This window comes from Microcebus murinus, chromosome 6 (assembly GCF_040939455.1).
Source record: "Microcebus murinus isolate Inina chromosome 6, M.murinus_Inina_mat1.0, whole genome shotgun sequence".
NCBI classification, from domain to species: Eukaryota; Metazoa; Chordata; class Mammalia; order Primates; family Cheirogaleidae; genus Microcebus; species Microcebus murinus.
The window spans coordinates 13935159-13948538 of record NC_134109.1 but is presented as its reverse complement, the minus strand read 5'-3'; the positions used below and the strand labels follow the sequence as shown (position 1 = coordinate 13948538).

Below are 13380 nucleotides of genomic sequence, written 5' to 3'. Positions count from 1 at the left end.
ACCTGGCAAGGAGGTCTCTAGTGACATACCACAGGGCTCTTTTAAAGTCAACGACTTGAACGACAGAAAAGAAGCTGAACAAATTTATGGAAAACACAGAATTGGGAGGACTAACTCACAGATGGACAAGAGACTCATGATTCAAAATAGTCTCTGTAAAGCAGGAGATTGGGACAAAGGCAACAAAAGGAAACAGAGCCAAGATAAATGCAAGTCCTGCAGAACTCAAGGGCTGGGGAAGCTTGATTTGGCCACAGGGCTTAGCAACGGGCTGTGCAAATGTGATCTAAGCATTTTTATTGCCCACAGGTTCTCATGGAGCTAATGCTGGGCTATGGCTGCTGAAACCCCAAAGCATGTGAGGCTGCACCAAGCAGTCACACACAGGGTCCAAGAAGGGGAAAGAAGGTGTCCATCCTAAGTGGCCATACCTGGGGTCCCCTGTGCCAGGTAGGGAACCACTGATGCTTTAGAAAAAGGGTCAGAAAATTTTCTGTAAAGAGCCTAGTTGTGAATGTTTTAAGCTTTGTGGGCCGTACAGAGTCTGCTACAACTATTCAACTTGGCCTTTGTGGCACAAAAGCAGCCATAGACAATAGTAAACAAATGGATATGGATGTGTTCCAATAAAACTTTATTTACATAAACAGGTGGCGGGCCAGATCTGGCCCTTGAGCTGTAGTTTGCCCACCCTACTAGGGCAAAAAGAATAGATGTAAGTGACGAGGATGGTGAGGGCTCTGGAGGTTGAGGCCTGCAGGGACTGGTGAAAGAACCGCAGGCTCCATGTGGAAGGCTGGACATGCCCGCTCCGCGGTCCCAGAGGGAAAGCCATGCGGGGAGAGGTTACAAGGAGGCTTATTTTCATTCATGCCTAGGAAGACCCATAAAACGACAGAGGAATGATTCTGCATTGTGGGAGGCTGGGAATGGGAGAACCTGGGCTAGGCGTTCTTCCACACCTAGTCCTGCTCTGGAGAGAGTGGTCCTCTGCCTCCCAAGCGGCCCTGCCTTCCCACCCTTCCCTGTACCCAGTGCTGAGCTGGTGCATTCTGCCCACGCAGGGAGGCATGAGTAATACATTGGGGACGCAGCGGCAGTCCCTTTGATCGTGAGGATCCTGGATTCGGGGAGACATTTGCAGGGCTGGCATGATTGGAGTCTTGTGGTGAGCCCTGTGGGGGCTGGGGAGGCTGCAGGTGCCCCTCCCCGACCAGTGCGTGATAGAAAGCTGGCTCTTCAAGTGGGGGCCTGGCCTAGAACTGGGCTCCCGGAGCTTGGTGTGTGCTGAGGGTTCTCCCCAGACCTAAATGGTGGTAGGCAGTTGGGTGAGTCCATCTCTCTGGTCCTTTCTAGCACAGGCGTGTGGGGCTAGGCAGCAGCCTCCATGACTATGCATGGACACACAAGCCTCCTGGCTCCCTGGGAGGAGTCTCGTGGCTAGAAATGGAACCTCCAGATTTCTTGGGGCAACATTCTAGATCCCCTGACTTCAGCTCTGTAAGGTCATGGGTAAGCCTGAAGCAGGTTCTGACGCATTCGATCCTGCAATAAGTCTGTGAAATGGGGAGCCAGCCATGGCGCTGTGGTTGTGAGTAACAGAAGCCCCCAACTCAACTGGCCATACGGAAGCAGAGAAGCACCTGACTCATCAGCCTACGGCAGGATTCCCAGTCAGCGAGGCAGCTGCTCAGGTAACAGAGTCCCCAACTCCAAATGGCTTAAACAATGAAAAACTGCATCTATTGCCTCAGCAGCAATGTTCAGTAACATGGGACCCCACCTCCCTGGCCATAGCTGATTGGACCAGAGGGAAGCTGCACCCAGGGCAGCCAATCAGTGGCCGGGCAAGCAGCCAATGGGATGTTCTGGAGGGGGAGTTCGCCCAATCAGGGTTCCGGGGAAGTCCACGCTGGGTCTCTCTCTGGAATTTGAGTCAGAGATTTGGAAGGAGTATGGGGCAATATGTAAAGGAGCAGAAGACGAAAGCCACACCACAGGGAGGGAGGGAGGTGCCGGCAGCATCAGCCTGGAGAGGAGTCGGCCATCTTTGAAACCACGAATAGAAGATTCTCTGTCCTCAGAGGTGAAGCGGGTCTTTCCCAATGCCCAGTTTGTCCTGGTCTTTGTAAGCTGGCCCGGGGCTCACCACGGAGGTCATGCCAAGCAGCTAGCACCCCTGAATTGCAATCTTTGCAGCTCCCACAGTATCCTCATGTGTGACCTCCCATTGGCCCTCACCACCACTGGCCAGGCATCTAGGAGGGCAGTGAGGCCTGGAATTCTCAGAAGTTCTCTTGTAGGACCACAGTGTGGCATCAGCCAGGCTTCCTCTCTCCAGGGAAGCCCTAGGAGAATGGGTGGGTGCTGGAAATGGACCCAGGTCTCTGGCCTCCTGGACTTCCCAGTGCCATCCCTCAGCCAGGGAACCTTCCCTGGGTCTGGATGAGAGCACTGGTCAGCCAAAGCCGGGGAATCAGCCCAAAAGCTGTGGGTAGAGGAGTGGGGGGCAGCTGGCATCCCCCTCTGCCCTAGCCTAAACCAAGATTGTCGGTGCGGGGTGCATACGGAGGGGACGGAAAGTGGGGAGGCCCAGTGGGATCTCCAGAGTGCCACATGTGTCCCCTTTCTGTCCCCACCCCACCCACATTTCACTAGCAGCCCCCGAGTTTCTCAGCCAAGGGAGACCATCCAAACACTATAGCGGCTGAGGATGCAGTCATTGGAATCCACCATCTACTGTAAGCTGGGCAAGTCACGGGATCTCTCTGGGCCTCCATTTCTTCATCTGCGAAATGGGGATGATCATAGCACCTCCCGCAGGGCAGGGAGGGTGAAATGAGTTCACACACGTGAGCTCTTGGAACAGTGCCTGGGGCACAGAACACACTGATTAGCCACCACTCCTCTAGCTATGGCTCAGGGAAGGGAGCCAGGAGAGAGGAACTTGGAGAGCAGAGAAAAGGAGACAGAAATATTAAAAGAGGGAGAAGGGACCCAGGCAGGTGGGGGGGGGCATGGGGCTTACTGGGGTGCCGGCCTTGACCTCTCAGGGCCGGCTCAGGTCTCTCTTGTTCTTTCTTCCCCCGTATAATCTCCCTGGAATTCTGAGAAATTCTGCTTCCACCCCCCAGCCGTTGCCATGGTGATGAAAACCTGGACCCAGCGGAAAGTTCTCTGTGCTCTTGGCAACGAGGCTGCGGCACCCTGCCTCCCGCCCGCCCGCCTGTGTGTGGGCGGCCAGCTCGGCTGCTGCCAGGATTCGGGGCCAGCGCTGCCTCTCCGTGAGACCCAGCCCTTCCCCCACGGAATCTAGCGTGGGAGCCCCGGCGTGTCCAGTGCCAAGGGCCCTCAGAGAATTTCTGGCCTCTTCCAATTTACAGGTGGGACATTGGGCCAGAGAAGACAGGTGACTTATGCAAAGCTGCACGGGCTCCTGACTCCCCTGGGCTCTCCCTCCTGGGCTCAGCTGTGCGTCTGGAGGGTGTGGTGCACGCGAGGACATCCCAGACAGGGGACTAGCCACATGGCAGGCCAGTCCCAGAGAACAGGCCAGCTGCTGAGCGCCAGGGGCATGCAGAAAAGCAGTGGGACCGGGGAGACCGACACTGCCTCCCTCTTCTCCCCCAGACACAGCGGCGGGTGGGTGCTATGGACTGAGTGTGTCCCCCCCAAATTCCTATGCTGAAACCCTCATCCCAGTGTGATGGTATTTGGAAGTGAGGCCTTTGGGAGGTGACTGGGTCATGAGGGTGTAGCCTTGGTAGTGGGATTAATGCCCTTAGAAGAAGAGATGAGAGAGACGATCTCTCCACCATGCAAGGATGCAGTAATGGGGCGCCGTCTGTAAACCAGGGAGAGGGTCCCAGAGTCTGACAATGCTGGCCCCCTGCTCTCGGACTTCCCAGCCTCCAGAACTGAGAGAGCTAAACGTTTATTGTCTGAGCTGCCCTGTTTATGGTAATTTGTTATAGCAGCCCAGCTGACTCAGACAGTGGGTTTGCTGGGGTGCTGTGTTTGATCCCCTCTAGACAGCCATTTTCAGCCACAGTGGAAGGTCACCAAGCCGGTCTTCATCAGTGTAGGGCCCTGCAGCCTCCCTGTCAGGGCCCAGGATCCCAGCTTTGCTCCTCCCCCCATGCTTCCTTCCCCTCAGCAGACTGAGCCTTGGTCCCTGAAGCTGGCTCCCAGCAGGACCAACTACTCCTCTGCCCCTTCAAGGGTGGTTAGGTTCTGGTTTAACGAGGAATCTCCCACTTTTCAGCCACCCAGCTCCTTCTGTATTTGTTATTTTTCTTTTATGGACCTCATGCCTAATGATCTGAATGTTTGTGTCCCACCCCCAAAGTTTATATGTTGAAATCTAATCACTGATGTGATGATATTGAGAGGTGGGGCCTTTGGGGAAGTACTTAGGTCACCAGGGCAGAACCCTCATAAATGGGGTTAGTGCCCTTATGAAAGAGACCCCAGCAAGTTCCCTTATCCCTTCCACTGTGTGAAGACACAGTGAAGTCACAGTCTATGAGCCAGGAAGTGAGCTCTCACCAGACACCAGAGCTGGCAGCACCTTGATCTTGGACTTCCCAGCTTCCAGAATTTCTGTTGTTTATAAGCCACTCAATTTATGATATTTTGTTATAGCAGTCCGAATGGACTAGGACACCACATTTTCAAAACCTTTGTCCCTTGAGCAAACCATCATTATTGAGTAATGACACACACAGTGGCCTGTTTTTGATCATCAAAGCCTTGTGGAATCCAGACTTTGACTGCCCCAGAGGCAAAGATGTGGGATTCTTCAGGTTCTTATGTGGTCACGTGGACCATACATGGGACAGGTCCATACATTGACACTGACACTAGCTCAGGGCCTACCGTCCCCACCCCTCAGGTCCCTGCAGGTGAAAGTCCCAGGTTGGCAACAGTGGAATTTCCTCCAGGTCCTGCAGACCCACTAGGTGATGGGATATGGGCTGTCTTGGGAGCTCTGGTCATGGACCAGACTGAAGCCAGGCAGGTCCATATCATGCCCACCACAGACCTCCTGGGGGCCTGAACTGGACATTTTGAGATTATGAAAGGTCCTTGTGGTTCTTGCCAAGAATCCAGCTCTTGGAAAGCAGGGCCTCCCACCCTGTTTCCAATGATAAGACTTGGGCAACAAAACCACTCACTGGGCACCAAGAGCTTTCCCTGGAGCAGTCTCAGTGGCCCCAGAAGCTGTTACCCAAAGAATAGAGACTAAGCCCATGGCTTCTAATTTTCCATGGAGTCCTGGAGCTGGGAAACTTCCCTAGAGACAGATTTAGCCCTTTGTCTTCATTACACAGGGACATGAACTGTGATCTAGAGAAGGGAAGTGATGGCACAGGCAGGGGAGGGGTGCAAGGTCTAGTGCTAAAGGGTGGGAGCTCAGGTTCCATCTTTGTCCCTCCAAAGCTATGTAATAACAGAAGAATCACATCACTTCCCTGAGCCTCAGTCTCCAGATTCGTGAAATGGAGCTTGGGTTATCAACCACTATAATTCCTTCACCAGCTAGCGTACTCCTTAAGGGAAGGAGCATGCCAGACCCTTGTTTTCTTCTGTGTTTCTATCACAGAGCCTGGAAGAGAAGTCCTGGCTGAATCACAGGAACAAGCCATGAGGGCATTCCTTCCCCCAGACCATCCACCAAACATTCATTTCATTAATAAATTCCTTTTTTTTACAACCAAAATTTATTGTCATCTCCTATATGCTGGGGACATGAGAGTCGGGAGGCAGACTAGGAGCTTACAGTTGACTGATGGGACCAGACAGGTGATCACCACACCCTGGAATGTGGGAAGTACTGGACAGCACCTGAATGCAGAGGAGGAGCCCCATCTGTTTTTGCAGAGCCCAAGAAGGCTTTCCTGAGAAGGTGACAACTCAGCTAAGACCTCAGAGATAAGAAGGTTTAATGTAAGCAGAAGAAGCAGGTTTAAAGTTTCAGGAAGTGGAGAAAGAGAAGGGTAACCTGGAGGGCAGGAGGAAGGGTGCTCTGGGGCCACACAATCCCTCTCTCTCTCTGTCTATCTCCCAATGAAACAACGGCACCCCGTGCAGGGAGCACGGAGGTGGTTCAGGACCACGGAGAGCAGCACGAGGCCCTCCTAGCTGCCGGTCGGATCTTGCTGATCCTGAGGGGCGCTGGCCGGTTAAGGCCTGAGGAGAGGAAGGGCACGTTGTGGAGGTGGGGAAGCCACCAGGCCGAGGGCTGAGCTCTGGGAAACCAGCTGTCACCTCTCCAATCGGGTGAGGGCTGCTGTCACAGCCCCAGGGAAGCCTGGTGAGGCACACGTAGGCCTGGGAGCCCAGAAGCCCTGCTGGCCACAAGGAAAACAGCAGGAGACAAGGGGTTCTCCACTGTTTAAATCAGAAAGCCCTTTGAGAATCTGATGAATGGTAAATACTACATGTCGAAACATAATGAATAAATAAATTATACAGATTGTCAGAAGGTGATAAATGCGGTGGGAAAAAAGAAAAATCCTCCTCCCCCCTCCCGAAAAAAAAGGTGACTCCAAAGTTTTGGTATAATTCCAGAGGTTTTTAGCAACCTGAGCTCTTTACAGACACAGTTGAGAACCAGTCCCCCTCCAGGGTACAGCCATGCTGCTTGGGATGGGGGGAGGGGGACCATGGCTGCACTGAGTCTACCTGGTCCCCAAGTAGCGGCATGGGGGGACCTCTGCCGCCAACCAGCTGCTAGGGGTACCCCAGGCCCCTGGCTCTTGCAGCATTTGCAGTGCTGTCCCCCTATCTTTGCTGATCGAGCACCCATGTTGTGTCGGTCACTGCTGTGCATACAGCAGTAAACAGAATAAGCAAGTCAGTCCCCAGACAACTGACATCCCAGTGTGTGGAGACAGGCAATGACGAACAAAATAATTTAAATTATAAACCATGTGTGTATGCATGTGTGTGTGTGTGTGTGTGTGTGTGTGTGTGTTTTGAGATAGGGTCTCACTCTGTCACCCAGGCTGGAGTGCAGTGGTGAGCTCATAGCTCACTGTAGCCTTGAGCTCCTGGGCTCAAGCCATCCTCCCACCCCAGCCTCCTGAGTAGCTGGGACTACAGGTGTGCCCCACCATGCTCTGCTGGTTTTTAAATTTTTTTGTAAAGATAAGGTCTTGCTATGTTGCCCAGGCTGGTCTTGAACTCCTGGCCTCAAGTGATCCTTCTACCTCAGCCTCCCAAAGTGCTGGGATTACAGGCACGAGGCCCTGTGCCCAGCTGATATAGTATATTAAAAGGGTTGGTGCTGTGGAGAAAGCCTAGCAGGGTGAGAGGGGCTGGAGGGGGGCAGTGGAGAGGGGGGGAAGCTGCAGTTTTAAGCATGGAGGTCAGAGTGGGCCTCACTGGGAAGGGGGCCCTAAGCAAAGACTTGGAGGAGGCGAGGGGCTTGGCCATGCAGACGTGCAGGAACAGGGCTCCAGGCAGAGGGGACGGTGGTGCAAAGGCCGGGAGGAGGGGAATGTGGCTGGCGTGTTGCAGGGGGAGCCAGAGAGGGGAAGAGAGGTCGGGAGAAGGTGAGAGGGGTCACGGGGCCAGGTGGTGGGGAGCTGTCGTACAGACTGGCGTTTGCTCTGAGTGGGATGGGAGCCAAAGCAGGGTTTTGAGCAGAGGAAGAAGGCTATCTGACATATTTAGAAAGCCTTTGTGCCGAGGACAGACTGGAGAGGGAAGGCCGGAGACCAGGTAGGAGCTGTGGCAGTTACCCAGATGAGAGGCAATGGCGGCTCGGACCAGGGGGCAGCCAGGGCGGTGGAGGCACAAGGCCGACTCTGGGTAGATTCGGAGGGTGGTGACGACAGGATGTGTAGAGGGATCAGATGCAGGGTGGAAGGAAAAGAGGGGAGTCAAGGATGACTTTCCCACATTGCATCTGGGGCTCCCAGGTCACCCCCAGAGCTGGTCCCAGCTGCCTGGCCTGCTACATTTACCCTGCACATTTTGACCTTAGGCAATAAACTAACCATCTACTGCGGTTATAAAGGAACACCAGAATGCTAGCGATCAGTTAGTGCAATAGACTCTAGGGGCTCACAGAGGGAGTGGGGCTCAGAGGGTTTAGGCAGCTGCCTAGGCCGTGGCCAGTCTCTGAGATACCAGACTCGAGCCCAGCAGCTCTGGCTCCACCCAGAGCTCTGCGTCCCCCCTTAGGCCTGCTCAGATCTCCCGGGAAGCTCATTCTGAGCAATGCCTCCTGTCCACTAAGCTAGGGAGAGATTTTTTTCATGGAACGAATGAGAAAAGGAAATGACGTCAACCAAGGGCTGAGTGGGGGAGGCCTGGGCAGGGGCAGCGGCCTTTCCACACCAAACGTGACCCTGAGCTCGTCCTGTGCAGGAGGAAGAGAATCTGGCCCAGTGCCCGCATCCAGGCTCCCTGCCAGGGCCAGGACACAGAAAATGTTTGCACGGCATCAAGGGGTGGTCTGGGTGCCCAGAGAACCTGGGGGGAGGTGAGCGGGGAGGTCAGGGCACCCCTCATGGAGCCCAGAGCGGAGCCTGGGTGTGGAAGAGTCTGTGGCCCTTTGCCCCTGTGCCCCCCATGGTCAAGGTCCAACTGCTGACCTTTTACCTGTGTCCCCAGCCCTTTCCTCTCCTGGTAGCATTCATGGCTCTCTTTCTTAGCTCTTCACCCATGGACTTCATTAAGGAAGCTTCCAGAACATGCCTGCACATCCGTGGTACCCAGGTACCACCGTGCATCACTGCATTGCAAGGTAGGTGGCAATGACCCAGGAGAGCCGTGCCTGGGTGCCAGCCGCTCCTTTCTCAGTCTCCTTCCATGCAGGGCCCCACGCTGGGACACCTGGTGGTTATTTTCCTCCCTCCCCTGCTCAGGGAGGCTTCTAGCAGCCCTGGAGGGGTGGGGCTGGGGTTTCTATTACACAGATACAGACCCAGAACCCAGGGAGAGAGGGGTTAAGAGAGCTCACACAGTGTAGTTACCGAGGGGCACAGATTCTGGAAGTTACCGCGAAGGAGAGGTAAAGATTCCCCTTTTCACCCTCTTCAGTTGAGTCTTCAGTCCTGCTGCGTGTCTGCTGTAAGGCAGCCCCCAAACAAAGCACGTATTTTCAGAACTGCAACGTGTTTAGTGTTTTCTTTTTCTCTCTTTCTTCCTTGAGAACAATTCAGGGCTTGCCTTCCGTGCTCCGTGCCCATGGTGACTGGAAAATCGAGGGGCGGTCTAAGTGTCCAAGGGAGGCGTGTGGTTTCTTGCTTTTGTGCAGATACAGCCGTGGTGGCCGGTCCCCGTGGGCGGCCTCACACACAGCCCTTTGTGGGCCTCGCACCCGCTGTGGTTTGTCGTGCTGCTGTGTTTCAGAGTTAGGAACCTGTGGTTTCTAACTGTGCCTGAGGATGCCGCCCTGCTCTGTCCCTGCCGGGGTTCCCCTTCCAGCCGGATCGGGAGGGACGCAAGGTGAGATTCCAGGCCCTGTCGTGATGGTATCACTCGTGCAAACACACAGAAATACCTATTCGCTCAACCAGAGACGTGTCCTAGACATATTTACAAAGAACCAGAATATAAAGTCTAATTTTAAAACATCTGTTTACATAAACTAATATTTAAATTGTACAATTTTACTTTTTTATTTTTTTTTCCTTTTTTTTAAAAAATTTCAGCATAATATGGGGGTGCAAATGTTAAGGTCACATACATTGCTATTGCCTTCCCTCCCCCCTCGAGTCAGAGCTTCAAGTGTGTCCACCCCCCCCCGCCGACAATGCACATCGTACTTATAATGTATATATATAAGCCCATCCTCTTCCCTCCGACCTGCCCGACACCCGATAAATATATATATTTTTAACATTTTGGTTAGATTTTATAACTTTGCCTTTACCTAGCAAAGGTTTAAATTGTACAATTTTATAGCAAAAGTGACAACACTGCACTTTGGGGTTGTATCGCTGCTGTCTTCAGGAGCCTGGCCTCCTGATGAGAGCTGCAGTTCATTGTTGCTGGCAACTCCTGCGTCCCCCGCCTCGCTGGTCTGGGAGAAGCCAGACCCCTGGGAGCACACGCCCCGTGTCTGTGCATTTGCCTAGGCTCTGCCCCCAGCCCGGCTGTCCGGGACAGGGCGTGGGTAGCCTGCTTCTCGTCTGTCTGGAGTCTGCTGAGGCTCATTCTCCGGGCGAGGCTCTCTGCAAGCGCCACTGTGATGTTCTCCAGGCCTCGGGACACGTGGGGACGTCTCTCAGGCTGCACCCCTCCCTAGAGCGGCCAGGACAGACGCCCCGTGCATTGCAGGCTGAGTGCTCCTCAGTCTCGGCCCGACAGGGGTTCTTGGCTTGGCCAAACTTCAGAACCCCAGTCGCGCTTCTGAATCTCCTCCCAGGCCCGTTGGTGCCCTTCCTGGTGAAATCCAGTTTTAGTGAAAGAGTCCTCTTAAGTCAGTTCAGCCAGAAACCCCATCTTCAATAGCTGATCAGGGCCGGGCACGGTGGCTCACGCCTGTAATCCTAGCACTCTGGGAGGCCGAGGGGGGAGGATCGCTCAAGGTCAGGAGTTCAAAACCAGACTGAGCAAGAGCAAGACGCCGTCTCTACTAAAAATAGAAAGAAATCAATTGGCCAACTAAAAATATACAGAAAAAATTAGCCGGGCATGGTGGTGCATGCCTGTAGTCCCAGCTACTCGGGAGGCTGAGGCAGGAGGATCATTTGAGCCCAGGAGTTTGAGGTTGCTGTGAGCTAGGCTGACCCCACGGCACTCTAGCTCGGGCAACACAGTGAGACTCTGTATCAAAAAAAAAAAAAAAATAGCTGATCACTTCCTCGTCTTCCTCTATCCCCCTGTGGTATCGGGTCACCCTGGCCTGTCTTCAGCAAGAATCTGGTCAGATTAGCCAGGATCCCTCTGACCCCTGATGTTTCCTCTTGGTCATTTCCCACCCACTGACCCCCTTCTGCTCCTTGGCCTAAATCCCCACTTGCCCAAGCTGTGTTGGGAGCTGAGCCCAATCCCCCCGCCCCAACTGCGATACCCTGTGGCAGTGGCCCTAAACCTATCACAGTGGTCCTGAACAAAGTCTTTACCGTGCTTTACCCACTGCCACTGAATAATTCTGTCTATAACAGTCCTTGGCGCCGGTTGTCCCAGAATCTGTTCATTGCTCTGGGTTCCTGCTGCCGCTTCCACCACCAGCAGCGGGAAACTGAGGCATGGCTTTCTCTTTAACTCCCAGCCGCCTCTGTGTGACCTGGGAAAACTCATCCACCACCAGGACACCTTCAGGCCACTGGAGGGAAAAATGTGAGCACAAGAAGGTCCCTTCCCTGGCCTGCCCCCAGACCCTCCCTCTCGTGGAGCTTCCATCTGAGATGCCCACAGCTCCCGCTCCATCCCGATCTCCCCAGAATCCCGGCCATCTGGATGTTCTGGTATTGTGGTCCCAGCACGGCAACCCCCAGGGAGACCCGCATTAGCATTTTCCTGAAAGTCTGGCCCGTTCTCTGTCATCACCTGCTTCTTGTCCCGCAGTGTCCCCCGGCCACAAGCTGGGCCAGCTCCCCTGCAGCCACACACGTCAGGAGGTGGCACGGCGCTGGGGCTCAAAGCATGGGCTCAGAGCAAACCCAGGCTTTCACCCAGCTTCATGACCTTGGCCAGGCCACTTGACCTCCCCAGCCTCAGTTTCCTAATCTCTGAAAGGGTATGAGAATAGCCCTTTCTGGGGCTGCTGTGAGGATTGAGGAGGTTTCCTGCCTCAGCCGCTTTGCATAGTGTTTGGCGCACAAAGCAGCATGCGAAGTAGCTGTCATCCTTACATTTTGACGCAGCCAGTCAAGGCGGGGGCAGCCCCGCGTCCCTGTCTCCTGTGCTTCACGCTCTGGCTCCCTCCACCCTGCCTCACTCTGGTGGCCCAGGGCGAAGCTGATCTCATCAAACGCTGCTGCCTGCCCCCGGTTTGTCACTCATGTGAGTGCGAGCGCACCCCATCACCACTCCCGGGAAGCGTCCCAGGAACCTGGCCCCAGAGCCAGCTCCCCCTGAGGCTCCCGTCTCAGGCTTGCAAGTCAGAGTGAGCTCTTCTTCTCTGTCTTGGCAGACTCCCCGTCCCCTTCTCCACAAACAAAACAGAAGTCCCAGGAAAAGAGAGGGGGCATCAAAATCCGGCTTTGGGGTCAGGTTCAAATGGATCGAGTTCTGGCAGCGGGGAGCAGCACGAGCTCAAAGGTCTGGAGGATGGGGCTCTGGTCCTCACTAGCTGTGTCACTTTGGGCAAGCCCCTTTATCTCTTCCAGCGTCAGCTCTGTCACCTCTGACATGGGGCCGTAGTGCCAGCCCCTTGGCACCCGGCACTCCCGCCTGGCTCTGTGGCTGAATCAGTGTGCCTCTCTGAGCCCACCTTTAAGTTGGCCTGTCCCACTATGGGCCCTGTCACCTGCCCTCCCACACAGAGGTCCATGGTGGTGACGTGCCTGCGGGTCTGTCTGTCCTGCAACTTGAGCACCTTGAGGGCCAGACCTTCTGCCACGTGCCCTGTGAGCACTCCTGTGCCCAGCAGGGGCCATACACAGGGACACTGGCGTGTGTGAGACCAGCAGATGGTGACTGATTTGCGACGTCACATCTCCAGCTAGGACTCAGTGCCCAGGAGAAATAGGCCCCAACCAGCACCTGGAGGTGAGTCGCCAGGCAGAGGGAAGGCCAGGGAGGAATGTTCTGGGCCACCTGGGCTTCGGGGAATTCCTAGTCTGAGACCTAGGGACCAGTCCAGCCCAGACACTTCAGGCCTTGTGGTTTGGGGTGACTAACTACCCCTCTCCCAGAATCTGGGAGCCCCAGAGGCGCCTCAGCTGAAGAACTCTCTGGAATCCACAGACTTGAGCTGTTTTGCTTTCCCTAAGACAGTTCTGTCCTGTAATCTTTGTCATTCTCATTGTCATCGTCCCATTACAATATGTTTTACGTGATAAACTTAGGCAGTGATTATGATCCACCAAGCATTATTCTAAAGGCTTAAGAAGTACGGATTCTCTCACTACAGAAACCCTACAGGGCAGGTTCTGCATATCAACCCTGAGGCCCAGGGAGGTTGAGGGTGGCAAAGTGGGCTCTCTGCTTCCTCCTGAGAGGCAGCTGCTGGGAATGGGGCAGGAAGTGGTTCTAGGCCCAGCTGCAGACACAGCGTTGTCCCATAAGCGCCCCTGCATGCCACCTGCAAATGGGGACAATAACGGCCAGCTCTGGGGGCAGAGCCTGGGTGTGGGGAGGGGCTCGATGTCCTGCCCCCCTCCTTCCCGGCCACTGTCGATCTAAGGCTGGCTCAGAAGTTCCCACTGACAAGGGTCTCCTGGAATACGCTGAGGGCGAGAGCGGGCCCGGACC

At 54.7% G+C, this 13380-nt stretch overlaps 2 long non-coding RNA genes across 2 annotated transcripts; one reads left to right on the top strand and one right to left on the bottom strand.

The window, feature by feature from the left end:
* Positions 1 to 599: 599 nt before the first annotated feature.
* LOC105876290 (uncharacterized) lies at positions 600 to 3103 on the bottom strand. The gene is made up of 2 exons (XR_001156375.2): positions 3029 to 3103; positions 600 to 874 (listed from the first exon to the last, which is right to left on the bottom strand). It is a non-coding gene; the product is annotated as an uncharacterized LOC105876290 (long non-coding RNA).
* Positions 3104 to 3153: 50 nt separating this feature from the next.
* LOC105876289 (uncharacterized) lies at positions 3154 to 5722 on the top strand. The gene is made up of 2 exons (XR_001156374.3): positions 3154 to 3383; positions 5606 to 5722. It is a non-coding gene; the product is annotated as an uncharacterized LOC105876289 (long non-coding RNA).
* The last annotated feature ends 7658 nt before the right edge of the window (positions 5723 to 13380 follow it).